The following is a 12,784-nucleotide window of genomic DNA, read 5'->3' as shown; positions in this document are numbered from 1 at the left end:
AAAACATCTTTCATGTTTTTTATGAATGACTCTATAGGTCTTAGTAATACTAGTATAGACCTAAAGTTACGTTGATAAAGAAATGCACAAGGCAAAAATTCTAACTGTAGGGGATCAGCTCATAAATTCTCGGGCTACTAATTCAGCCTCCCTCTTAACAGGATTGGTTTCAGAGTGGATGGTGCTCACTGCTTAGTCTTAAAACAAGACAAACCTAATTCATGTTTCCAATAGAAGTCACCGTATTTCCTCATGGTTCCCACTTGGTTCTTTTAAAAACCCCAAACGTAGTGTTTTCTTCCAAAATTCCCTTAAAGGATGCTTTGAGCTCCCAGAGTCGGTGGAGACTGAGCACCGCCCACAAGGCTCCCTTCTCCCCTCTGAGGGAAGAAGTCCGGGGCTGGGGGGCAGCCTCGGGCGCGGCTTGCCGCGCACCTGAGTGGCAGGGACTTCGCGAGTCTGGGCGGGCGCGGGAGGGCGAGGCGGGGGCCGGGCCCCTCCGCGCACCTTTCCTGATCTCGGGCGCGGGCTGCAGACGGGCCCGGAAGGAGGACAGTGTGCGCTGACCGCCTGGACATCACCTTGCGCGTCGCGTTGGAGTGTTTCACTCCAGAAACCCCAAGTTACCTTAGGCTCCCCAGTCCTTCGTCTGGAAAGAACCCCTGGTCCAGCCCCGAGCCCTCCTCCTCTCCAGCCTGGCGGCTCTCCCTGCACTCTAGCCCCCTGCATCCCTCATCTTCCCCGGCGCGTACCTCCGGGCCCTTGGGGTCTTCAGCGCCTCGGCCCGCGCTCCCGCCCGGGTCCAGCCTCCCTTCCCTACCCCGGCCCCGCCCAGCCTCCGCGACGCTGGGGCTCCCGGCCGGGCCTCTCGGTCTTTCTCCCACCAGCGTCTCCCCCCGCTCCATGAGTTGCTATTTTTAGCAAATCCTCCGAGCGCCGCCACCGGTTCTGCTCGCAGCTCGCAGCCGCCCTTCCGAGCTCCCCCCGCGCGGCGGCGGCGGCGGCGGCGCGTCCCCCACCTCGCGCAGCGCGCGGCGCTCCCCCAGCCGGCCCGGCCGCGCCCGCCGCCCTCGCCGCCGTCTCCTCCCGCACTCGCCGCCGCCGGTAAGTCCCTGCCTGGAGGAGCTGCAGCGGTCCCCGAGTCAACTTTCAATTTTCCCTCCCGCTTTGCTTCCTGCTCGCCATTCTCGCCGCAGAAGATGGCTGTTTGGAGAAGGGGGAGAAGTTAAGGGGTCGCTGGCGCGGGGTGAAGGAGGACGCAGCGGCCGCAGCAGGAGCGGGCGGAGGTGAGTGGCCCTAGAGCCGGCTTCCCGGCTGGTGGTCGGGGAGAGCGGTGGGAACTGGGGGCAAGGGTCCTCCGGATGCGCCGCTGCCTGCCCTGCCCCGGTTCCTCAGGTTAACAGCATCCCAGCCCCGACTCTGACACCGGCTAGCCTGGAATCTTGCAGCCCAGAAGTGGGTGCGTTGAAGGGAATCTTTGTTAGAAGTTCGGTGCCAGGTGATGTTTTTGGTGCATTTCCGGACATTTGGCCAGGGAAGCCGAGGCGAGGGGTGGTTGGCGTGACCCTCCTCCCCGCACCCCCTCCTCCCCACCTAGGTTATGTTGGAGCTGAGCTATGATTAGAAAGTTTGTACTACCAACGTGTTGCTTGAGGGGAGCAATACTTAGTGGGGTGCCTGTGATATTTCGTGGGGGACTTCAGTTCCAAGTCTGTACATCAGAATACCGGGTTTTCAGAAAAGTTCAAGAGCTTGGGGGATGGGAGATAAAACAGTTCCTTGCTGGTGGAAGGGGAGTGATGAATCGTAAGCTTATTAAAGTAAACTGGTTAATTAAACGCCACCCGAGGGTGTCACAGTGGGGACCAGAGGGAGCGGAGGCCAGGGGAGTTTCCAAGCCCTTAGCGGACTGCGTTTGTTTGGCTTTGAAGCCATTGTCCACTTGCCCGCAGTGAGAAGTGCTAGTGTCAGAGGCCTGTGAGTACGTTTTGTGACCGAGTGGGACAGATCTGCTCTCCAGACCAGAGGTGCAGTTGTTACGAGAGGTGGCCTGCGGCTGGGAGCTGAAGACTTGATTCATGTAATGCGGCCTCAGAAATTTTTTAGTGACTCTTCTCTAATTTTAAGGTCTGTCGCGTTTATTTTCTACTACCTGGGAGGTATGTGTAAATCTCCTAAAAGGAAATTTTAGCTTTAAGTAACTGTAATATTATGAAATCTGTGAGAAATTAGATCTACATATATTTCATTATGTATGTATATGAGTGTATGTAAAATGTGGGATTGGGGAACAGAAGGGCTTAAAAAGTTTAACTTCCAACCCGAGAAAGTGAAGTTAGTTTTTCTTTCCCCAGTGCTTTACCAATACTTACGCAACTATCTGAAGACATACTGGGAAAGGTTATTATTTCATTAATACTCTTGGTGTGCCAAGATATCTCCTAAAGGGGTAAGCTTTAGGAATTACAGATAGCAGAAGTATAATCATTTTTTCTAACCTTGCAGACATTTTTGGAGGAAAAGGAGTAAATACTTAAAGAATCCCCAAATTAGATTCTTTGAGAAGAAACCATTTGACATTTGCGAAGGTCTAGATGTTATTTTCTGATGTGCCAGCAATGTTTTTAATCCTGTAATTAATGACAGCATAGAATAGATTGCAGTTAATAAATGAGGACAGTTAGAAAATCATGCTTAGAAAGGATATATTTCGAACTACTCTTTGGTACTTTGGATGTTTATTATAGAAATTATTGTAACTGAAAATTTCTTATTTAGTATATTTGTTTTTTAGCACTGCTAATTAGTCCTCCACCTCCTTCTAAACCACTGTCCATTTTGGACCAGTTTTAAAGCTGGTCTCTTTATGTTTTAATTACCAAAACACGAGATCACTGACATGCTTTCTGGAGACTGTACATATCTAAAATATTTAATAAGAATAGTACTTCCAAAAGCACAAATGATTTGATCAGCTGTAAAACTTACTTGTAATTTCTTCTCATCTATTTCATTTGAATGCGGCAGGTCTCAAGAAGAACAGCATCTTCTGGGAATATATCATTTTATGTGTGGGAAAAAGCTAATGTTTCTAAATATGTTTTGGTCACAAGACAGGTGTTTGTAAAGTAGGAATCCAAAATCTAACCTTTGATATAAGGCTGCAGCCAGAGGGAAAGAGATATTGTCCCAACTCTCTTCCTGAATTGATCATCTTCGGTAGAGAATGGATATGGTTACGTGCACAGAGATTGTGCAGAAGAAGTTAAAGAGTTTTAAATTAAGTGCCAGTTTATGGGTAGGAGGCAGATTTTTTGGCCTCAGTCTTCCATTCTTCTACCTCTGTAGTTTAGCTTACTGGGCTCCCCTTTATTGGAAAATCAGATCACAGTCTTTGGCTAGAGCTGTTTGGCAGCACACTAAACTGCCATCTTCTGTAAGAGAGAGTGATGGCCTATCTGAAATTAAAAAGCTGATTTTTTTACTTTGTTACAGATTTTTTGATTGTTTTGTGACCAAATTAACTGTGGCCATTATTATAGTAGACAGAGTTAGTAGACATATTACCAAATTATCCTCACTGTATATAAAAAGTTATTATATGTAATTTTTATTTGAGGTTTTAAAGTGTTTTAAATATTTAGGCCATTTGACTAGATAAAAAGCTGTTTAATTACCCAGTGTAAATGATACACATAATTCTGATTTTTGTTAATATCTGCATCTAAGGATGTTTTAGGGTTATATAGCTTTTATTTCTTTTTATTAAAATTCTGTTTTGAAATGATTTGAATTGCATAACATTATATTGTTATTTGTGAGTGCTTGGTGGGGAAAGTGTAGGTTATTCTTAAGCAGAGATATGGAGAAATAACTAACAAGGAGAGTTATTTGAGAAACATATGGACATTATAAGATCCTTCTGTATGTAGCATCTGTACCTTCTCATTAGTGAAATATTGTGGTTATGGACATTTTTTATTATTATATCCAAATGTGGCTTTTTATTTTTGCTTTAATGGATCTTTTTGTATTAATGTTTAAGTTGGGGGCAGGGCTTTTATTGCTTGAACCCTCTTCTTCCAGTAAAGACATCATACTATTATTGCACATTTCTGTTATTATAATGCTTACAGTTTTCAGTGATTCCTCAAAACATTTGAGAGACAGGTAGGATGATCTATGGTCACCATTTTAGGAAGGAGGCAGCAGGTACATTGAGAGACCCAAGGTCACATACTAATCAATCTGTGTGAAGCTGAGGATAACATCTATATTTCCTGGAGCAACCTGCCTCCATTGGCTATCTTAATTTGACCATTTTTGTAAATTTATAATTCCTCTATTTTAAAGTGCTCATCTTTATAGATGTATAGGTCAGATTTCAAATCAGAAAGGATAGTCATAAGAGGAATGGGTCTTGCTGTTAACCTTCTGGTGGAAGAGAAGCTAGCACTAAAATAATAATAAAAAACATGCGTACACTCCTCTGAGAGTTATCTTTTCTTGAAATCAATCCACAGACCACATCCCTCTTCCCCTACTGCCCCCATTTTAGGAACTAGGGAAAAATCATTTTTGCCTTCCTCTGCCCACATACTGCCCATCATTCTGGTCAGAGCTGCCCTTGAATTTGTTAGTACCATTGTCCAACTTGAGGATCATTAGGCTCACCGGAAAGAGAACTTAAAATCTGATTTTTAAGAAGAGCTTAGAGAGGACAATAATGGAATATCTAGAGTCGGCTGATATAGGTCAGGAAAGATATTGTTCTGGGGATCAGGACGTGCACTTTCTCTTATTATCTGTGTTCTTCAGCTGAACTTAAATCAAAGTAAACAGAAGATTTATGCATTTATTTAGTCATTTCTATCCATGTGTCCTTTCTCTATAAGTCAGGCTTAAATTAAGGAAAAAGAACAACTGGTCTTCTCTAGGAAAGGTACCATTATGACTTTGCATCCTCCTAAATCCCCTTTCATTCAAATCTCACCAGAATTTTTTGGGGTAATTGCCCACATGATTGTATCTGCCAAGGTGACAGACTTCTGATATTGTCTCGTTAGATTCAAAGTGGAATATATATTATTCAGGATGCAGATGGAACATTGTAATCCCATAGAAACCAGTAAAGTATAATCTTAAACAAGAATTCTTCTCTTTGATGAAAATACTCTTAGAAATTGTGAATGAGCAGAGGGTTCCAGGAATGCTCTACCCTATTAAGGTAACATATTTTTTTATTATCTCCATCCCTGAAGGTATGGTTGATAGGAGCTCATCCAAATCATTTAAAATGTGAAATTCTGAAAATAAAATGTAACTATTCAAGTGCGGTTTGCTGTTTACTATAATGAACTCAGCATGGACCCCTGAAGAGAGGAAAATCTCCCATTTTTTGTATTCTTAGCTGCATTAGAGAGAATATAGCATTCAGGCAGGGTGCTGGTAAGATTGAGTAGAGTTAAACTTGCTGGAAATGGTGTTTTCTACCCATTTCTACGGAAGCTGTGATAAGAAGGAGATGGGGATAGACTTATCTAGTTTGAATAAAATAGTGGTATTGCACTATGGGATTTGAAATGGCCGCTGAAAGAAGGATAAGATTTGGATAGACCTTGTACCAGGCAGTGTATTTAATTGCAAGTAAAGGAAACTAACTCTAGTTAATTTAAGTGTTCAAATAAATTTATTAGAGGATATTCATTTTCTATTGCTATGTAACAAATGATAAGAGATTGTGGCTTAAAACATTTAATATTTATTATCTTATAATTTCTGTGGGTCAGAAGACCAGGTATAACTTAACTGGATCCTCTGCTCAGGGGCTCACAGACTAAAATCTTGATGTCAGCCAGGGCTATGGTCTCATCAGAGGCTTGGCTGAGGGAAAATCCACTTGAATGTTCCTTTGGATTTTTGGCAGAATTCATCTCTTTGTAGTTGTAGGTCTAAAGTCTCCCTTTTCTTGCTGTCCGGAGGCTGCAGTCTGCTCTCAGTTCTTAGAGGCTGCCTGCTTTTCTTTGCCATATGGCCCTCTTACAACATGACAGCTTACTTCTTCAAAGTCAGTAAGGGAGATTCTTTCCCACTCCTGTCTGAGAAGCTAAAGTCGTAAAATATAACGTAATCATGGGCATGACATCACCTTTGCCATATAGCATAATCTAAACAAGGGAATGACATCCATTACTGTTACCATATTCTTTTCATTAGCAGCAAGTCACAGGTTCCACTGAACTTAGAACCTCAGGGGAGGGACCTTTACAAGGGCATGACACTTATTGGAGGTCACCTTAGGATGTGTTTGCTGCATTAACTAGCTCATACAATCTTTGGGATAGTCAGCAGAAGTGGCTTAAAAGACATGCTAACAGAAATAGAGCTTAAAATCACTCTTAGAACCAATCCCTGTGAGTTGCGTCACTGCTGGCACACAAGCTTTTATAGTGGGCTCTGTATCCCAGAGAGAGGATTCTCCATATGTACTAATGGGGTTCGGCTTCTAATGGCCAAAACGAATTACACATGTCCATTGCGGATGAAAAGAAGATGAGAAAACATAAGCAAATGATTGAATATTGAAATGTTTACTGGACCAGGAGAGCCATGGTAACCATCTGGAAATGGGATTGAATTGGAGAGAGGCTAGAGTTGTGCAACTAGTTAGAAAGAAACCTCTTCAAGGATTAATGAGAATGGTGGTAATGAGACTTCATTTAGAAACAGTGGTGGTAAGAAAGGAGTAGAAGCCTTTCAAAAGATGAATCACTAGCCCATATATTAGTTTAAGAATTAACCTAATTAATCCCTGATATATTCCACATGTCAGTGACTTTAAGGACACGGTCACACCAATCTTTGCAGAGAACCAGTACTGTCATTTGGTTGGCCCTTACCATTAAGAAGCTGAACAGCATGGTCTCCCTTCCCTTTATAGGGAGGGAGCCCAGCCAGAGACCATTGCAAGTCCGTTGTATTTCATCTGCGGCACAGTGACTGTATGGGGAAGAGGGGGTATATTGAATCCTCTATTGTAGACAGTGCATGCTCTAAGTACTTTGCAGGAATGAATTTAATCTAATCTGTATGTATCTCAACTGTGGCTGCTTGGTCAGCATTTGCCTAGGAACCCCCTCCACCCACTATCCATGCATAAAAGTAAGTGGAGACTGAGGCTAAATATCTTGCCCCAAGGGTCATTCAGCCTGTGGTGGCATCAGGAGTTAAATCCAGGAATGATTCCAAAGCCCATATTCATGTATTAGACACACTATCTCCACAAGCAGCAGTTAGTGTAGTTTCCAGGGGCAAAACCTGTTACATACTTTTACCCAAAGGTCTTTTCATCTTGAGGGAACTAGAGAAGATGAGGCTTAAAGAGAGGAGTGAGAGTGTGTACTGTATCATGCCTTCTATTATTTTCCCAGCAGGAAGGACAGATGATAGGCCTCTCCTAGATCTAAAAGCAAGAATGTGGAATAGAGGCTGTATATTTTTATTTCTACTTATCATTTCTTACACTTTTGGCTAAAATCAAAAGCTCTGCGTCTTCTTTCTCTCCTATATGTAGATTTAAAATATTAAATTCACTCAGGAAACATTTTGAATTCTCATTGCTTCTTTGGCGTGAGGTTCTTTCTACAGCTTTTTCAGTAGAAGCCATTGTTTTGATCTACTTGAAAAGTCTATTGAGATATTCCTTCTTTGTTCTTCTGTTACTAGGTCCCTCTTTCTACTCTGTGGTATCTCCAAATTCTATTCATAGATACTCTTCTTTCTTTTTCTTCTGTTTTATGGTCTTAAATCTCCTCTTTAAATGGATCTAGTTCCATTGATCAGAATGATTTGCCCAGACCCCCTTGTAGCTCTAAAGTAAAATACAAGCTCAGTGTGGGGCCTAGTCTCATTTATTTTCCATTAATTTTCCTGAGTTGTATTCCGTGTCTCACCATGGTATGAAAAGCCCTTATGAACTCTCTGGGTATTTGAGTCAAAATGTAAACATTTTCAACTCAGTATTCCAAGGAAGCACTTTGACTGGAAGCACTCTGCATACCTCTGGCCCACTCACCTGGGGTGAGGTAGACGGAGTATTATATTTTGACCAATTGGGCTAGGTGTCTACCTTCTAGACTAGACCAGTTTTCAAAGAGGAGGAATTGTGATCTGCCCGCACCCTGATCGGGGTCTACTGTAATAACCCATCCCAGAGCAAGACCTTGAAATAAATCTATTTCTTCATATATTTTGGATTTTCTAAACTAGCTGAGCCCTACTCCAAAAGCTCAAACTCCTTAGCATGACACCTAAATTCTTTCATAGCTTGAACCCAGTTTTATCTTTGTGAACTTTACATTTTTGACTCCTGCCACTTCTTTCCTTATATTTACCCAGTAAGGTTTAAGGATTTAGGCCGTAAGCCTGGGACTAGCCAGTGGGTAAGCTTTTAGATCAATGCGGACAGCCAGCTTAAGAGAATAAATCCATATGTAAAGAAGAGTCACAATGAGAGAGAGAGAGAGAGAGAGAGAGAGATAGAGAGAGAGATCTATCTATCTATCTATCTATCTTGTGGCAATGGAGAAAGTCTGTATAGTATAGTATTCTTAGTGAATTTTCTGAATCTATTACCTCCAGAATTACAATTTCCTATCTCTTAGCAAAAATCAGACTTTTAGTCCTCTGGGGTTTTATTTGAAGAGGGTGCCAATAAGGAAGCTGTACCTTTTCTGCCGTTCTTTCCCTCTAGGCCCAATTTAAGTTTCACCTTTATAAGCAAGGCATCTTCTGATTAGAGCAACTCACCATGATCTCACTCTTCTTTGATTTCCTACAGTAATGGCTCCCACTTGTCTTACAAATTGAATTTTAGCATTAATTGACTGAGAAAATCCATAATAAAAATAGGCTACTGTCATTTCAGTAAGGACTTCAAAAGAATTTATATTTTATTACTCAGAACATCTTTAAAATTTTGAAAGATATTTAATTTAAATAGTGTATTTAAAATATGCAATGATTTACATATGTATTTGTGGATTCTTTGCAATTCCTCTGCGCCCAAATTGGCATGCCTCTGTCCACCCCCATGCCTGGAGGTAAAGGAGAGAAGAGAAGGTATGGATCGCTTTCTATTAGGTACCCTCTCCAAATAAAACCCCATGGGAAGAATTGTCTGATTTTTGGCTAAGACTGCTGGTCTATATGTTGTGAACATAAATGATTTTTATTAAACATTTTTCTTAAATGTTGGAACATCAAATAAAATGCAAATGCTTTTGCTTACGGATTTTATAAATTATAAATCCAAACCCACTTAACAAAAATTACGTATGAACAACAGAATGGGTGAAATTAAAATGAACATTGAATTCTATGACCAACGATCTTGTATTGCTGAAATTATATCGCCAATGTTAAGTTTAAGAGTATAAAGATGTAGCCTCAGATCTTGTTCTTGTTTAATATTAATATAGGGGCGGCGGACTTGGCCCAGTGGTTAGGGCATCTGTCTACCACATGGAAGGTCCGCGGTTCAAACCCTGGGCCTCCTTGACCCGTGTGGAGCTGGCCCATGTGCAGTGCTGATGTGTGCAAAGAGTGCCCTGCCACACAGGGGTGTCCCCGTGAAGGGGAGCCCCATGCACAAGGAGTGCACCCCGTAAGGAGAGCCGCCCAGTGGGAACAAAGTGCAGCCTGCCGAGGAATGGTGCTGCACACACAGAGTTGACACAACAAGATGACGCAACAAAAAAAAAGAAGCACAGATTCCTGTGCCGCTGACAAAAACAGAAGCGGACAAAGAAGATGCAGCAAATAGACACAGAGAACAGACAACCTGGGTGGGGGGGAAGGGGAGAGAAATAAATAAATAAATCTTAAAAAAAAATATTAATATAAGTGCAGAAAATGTCCTTTTAAAATGTGGATTAAATAAAACCATATTAACTTCAAGGATAAGTTTTCTGGTTCAGGGTAATCAGGTTTCATACATGACCAAAACTCTATTGGTAAATAATCCACTCAAATGTCAATTTTAATGAGATACCACCTGAGAACTCTGAAATTTTTTTGTGATTACTGTTGAGGAGTTATTGAAATCTAAATCAAATGTGGCCATATCCCAAGATCGCTAGAAAGGAGAACAGATTTTTTAGTAACTACACAAAGATGGGAGATGTACATCATTTTCACTCTCAACATGATGATTTTAGCCACCGTTGTATATATCTTTTGGATGCTGATACCACCAAATGTGTTCTATAATGACTCAGTTCAGCCTTTCCTTTACTAATCGGACAACTTATTTATAGTAAGATATATGTTATTTGGCCTTCTCCTACTGCTTGAATAATTGAAAACACCAACAACAAACACTGGAATGAAAATTGGTGATGGTGTTTAGTTTTAAGATTCTTATTCAGAAATTAATTAGAATACTTTCATATTTAATTTTTAGGTTATCATCCAAATCAAAACCCAAAATGGAAATAAAAAGTCCATGTTCAACTTATGGAACTCAGTTTGAAATACATAGCCATAAATTTTAATTTTCCACTTAAACCATATAGTAGTTGGATATGGTTATGAATTCCAAAAATAGATACTGCATTATGTTTGTCATCTGGTCTGTACCTGGGCATGATTAAGTTATGATTAGGGCTTTGATTGGGCCATGTCATTAGGATGTTGAGTCCCTACCCCTTGGTGGGTGGGGAATCACAGATAAAAGACATGGCAAAGGACAGAGCTGAGGGTTTTTGATGTTGGAGTTTGATGCCAAAGTCTTAAGCTGGAGCCCCGGGAAGTAAGCACACAGAGGAAAGAGATGCAAGCCCCAGGAAGAGAGGAACCCTGAGCCCAGGAAGAAGCAAGACCCTGGAAGGGAGGAACCCAGGAAGCCTGAACCCTTTCAGCTCTCAGCAGTCATCTTGCCCCAACATATGAAAATAGACTTTGGTGAGGGAAATGACTTATGCTTATGGCCTGGTATCTGTAAGCTCCTACCCAAAATAAATACCCTTTATAAAAACTAACCAGTTTCTGATATTCTGTATCATTACCCCTTTGGCTAATACAGAATTTGGTACTGCAGAGTGGGAAAGTGCTTTTGCAATTACCGAAATGCTGGAACAGTTTTATAAGTGGGTAAGGGGTATTTTTTGGAGGAATTGTGAGATGCTTGGAAGAAAAGACCTACAGTGCTTTGAAGAGACTGTTGATAGCAATATGGGTGCTAAAGAAACTTTATATAATGCCTTAGAAGTAAATGATGAAACTGTAATTGGAAACTGGAGGAAAGGTAATCCATGTTTTAAAGCTGCAGAGAACTTAGCAAGATTAACTCCTGGTGTTTTATGGAAGAATTTGAAAATGGTGCGTCTGGGCATTCAGCTGAAGAAATTTCCAAAGTAAACTCGGAGAATGTGGCTTGGCTTCTGCTTGCAGCTTATAGCAAAATGCTAGACGAGAGAGATATACTGAGGGCTGAACTGTCAGGCACAAAAGAAACAGAAACTAATTCTGGAAATTCCAAGCCTCTGGAAATCAAGCTCCAGATGAAAGTGCCCCATTGGAGAACTTAAATAAACTTGGAACTTGTAAATCAGGATTGAAGATGCAGTTATTTCGGAAAGACTTGTGGAAAGTCTTACTGTCTAATGGCTTGGGCCCTTGCATCTTGCATGTTAAACCAACAAGGTTTTTGAGAGAACTGTATGAACAAAACCACTGTCAGCTTGGACTAAAAGGGACATGGAAAGGAGAGATTGAAGACAAAACAGCTTTAAGAGGAAAACCTTGGAAGCTGAGATCTGGAATTAAGACATCACCTTGGGCTAACCCCACCCATGTGTACTGAGAGGATGAGTTTGCACCAGCATTTGAAGAGGGTGGATGCTCCCACCTGATGTTCTGGGAGAATGTTGCTGCCCCAGAGTACAGAGAGGGTGGAGCACATTCCTTAAGGATTATGGCAGTCAAGGTCAGCACCCCACAGGTCTGAGAGGGGTGGACATGTCCCCCATGGATTAGGGAAGGCCAGGTGATCAACTCATTGCTCTGAGAGGATTAACCTGCATGCCAAATGTTAGGGAAGGGCCGGAGGTCAACTTTTTACTCTGAGAGGGTTGAGCCTGTATGTCAAAGGTTAGGGGAAATGTTGTCTTCATGTCACTCCACTAGAGGGTTAAGACTGTAACCCAAAAAATTGGGTAAGGTGTGGCAATCACCCCAACACTCTTGGAGGGTGATGTCTGGAGCTTGGTCAACACCCAGGTGCTTGATGAGGGTGGAGCCAAGAAATTGGCTGTTGGGCAAACATGTGGAAAGGGTGGGTTCCCATAAGGCACCAAGGAGAAGGAACCATCATCTTAAGAATGACTCTCAGACTGAAATTTGCCATGCAGGTTTACTGAACTGTAGAGGACCTGTGATTTATGTTTCTCAATTTCTCCTTATTGTAATGAAAATGTTTATTCTTTGTCCATTTGTGTATTGGAAACAGATAAATTGTAACTTTCAGAGGTCTATAGCAGACAGGATTTTGCCCCAAGACAAACTGTATTTCTTTAAATTGATTGTGATATGATTTAGTACTTGCATTGTTACTGATTTAAGGTTTTTTCAAATATTGTAATGTCTTTTTGGAATTCAGAGGGTGGAATATAGCAGTTGGATATGGTTATGAATTCCAAAAATAGATATTGGATTATGTTTGTAATCTGGTCTGTACCTGGGCATGATTAAGTTATGATTAGGGCTTTGATTGGGCCATGTCATT

The 12,784-nt window shown here is 41.7% G+C and overlaps 1 protein-coding gene across 4 annotated transcripts in view; it reads left to right on the top strand.

The window, feature by feature from the left end:
• Positions 1-832: 832 nt before the first annotated feature.
• HDAC9 (histone deacetylase 9) overlaps positions 833-12,784 on the top strand; it is a 996,672-nt gene continuing 984,720 nt past the window's right edge. The window contains exon 1 of one of the 4 annotated variants that reach the window (XM_071215127.1): positions 833-1,286. The gene's annotated coding sequence lies outside the window, so the exon portion shown is untranslated. Of the gene's footprint in view, positions 1,287-1,525; positions 2,128-12,784 lie in introns of those variants that run through there. The other 3 variants (XR_011648800.1, XM_071215126.1, XM_071215128.1) reach the window with 3 other exon arrangements.

This window comes from Dasypus novemcinctus, chromosome 5 (assembly GCF_030445035.2).
Source record: "Dasypus novemcinctus isolate mDasNov1 chromosome 5, mDasNov1.1.hap2, whole genome shotgun sequence".
NCBI classification, from domain to species: domain Eukaryota; kingdom Metazoa; phylum Chordata; class Mammalia; order Cingulata; family Dasypodidae; genus Dasypus; species Dasypus novemcinctus.
The sequence above is the reverse complement of the archived record's forward strand: the minus strand, read 5'-3'. Positions and strand labels throughout refer to the sequence as shown.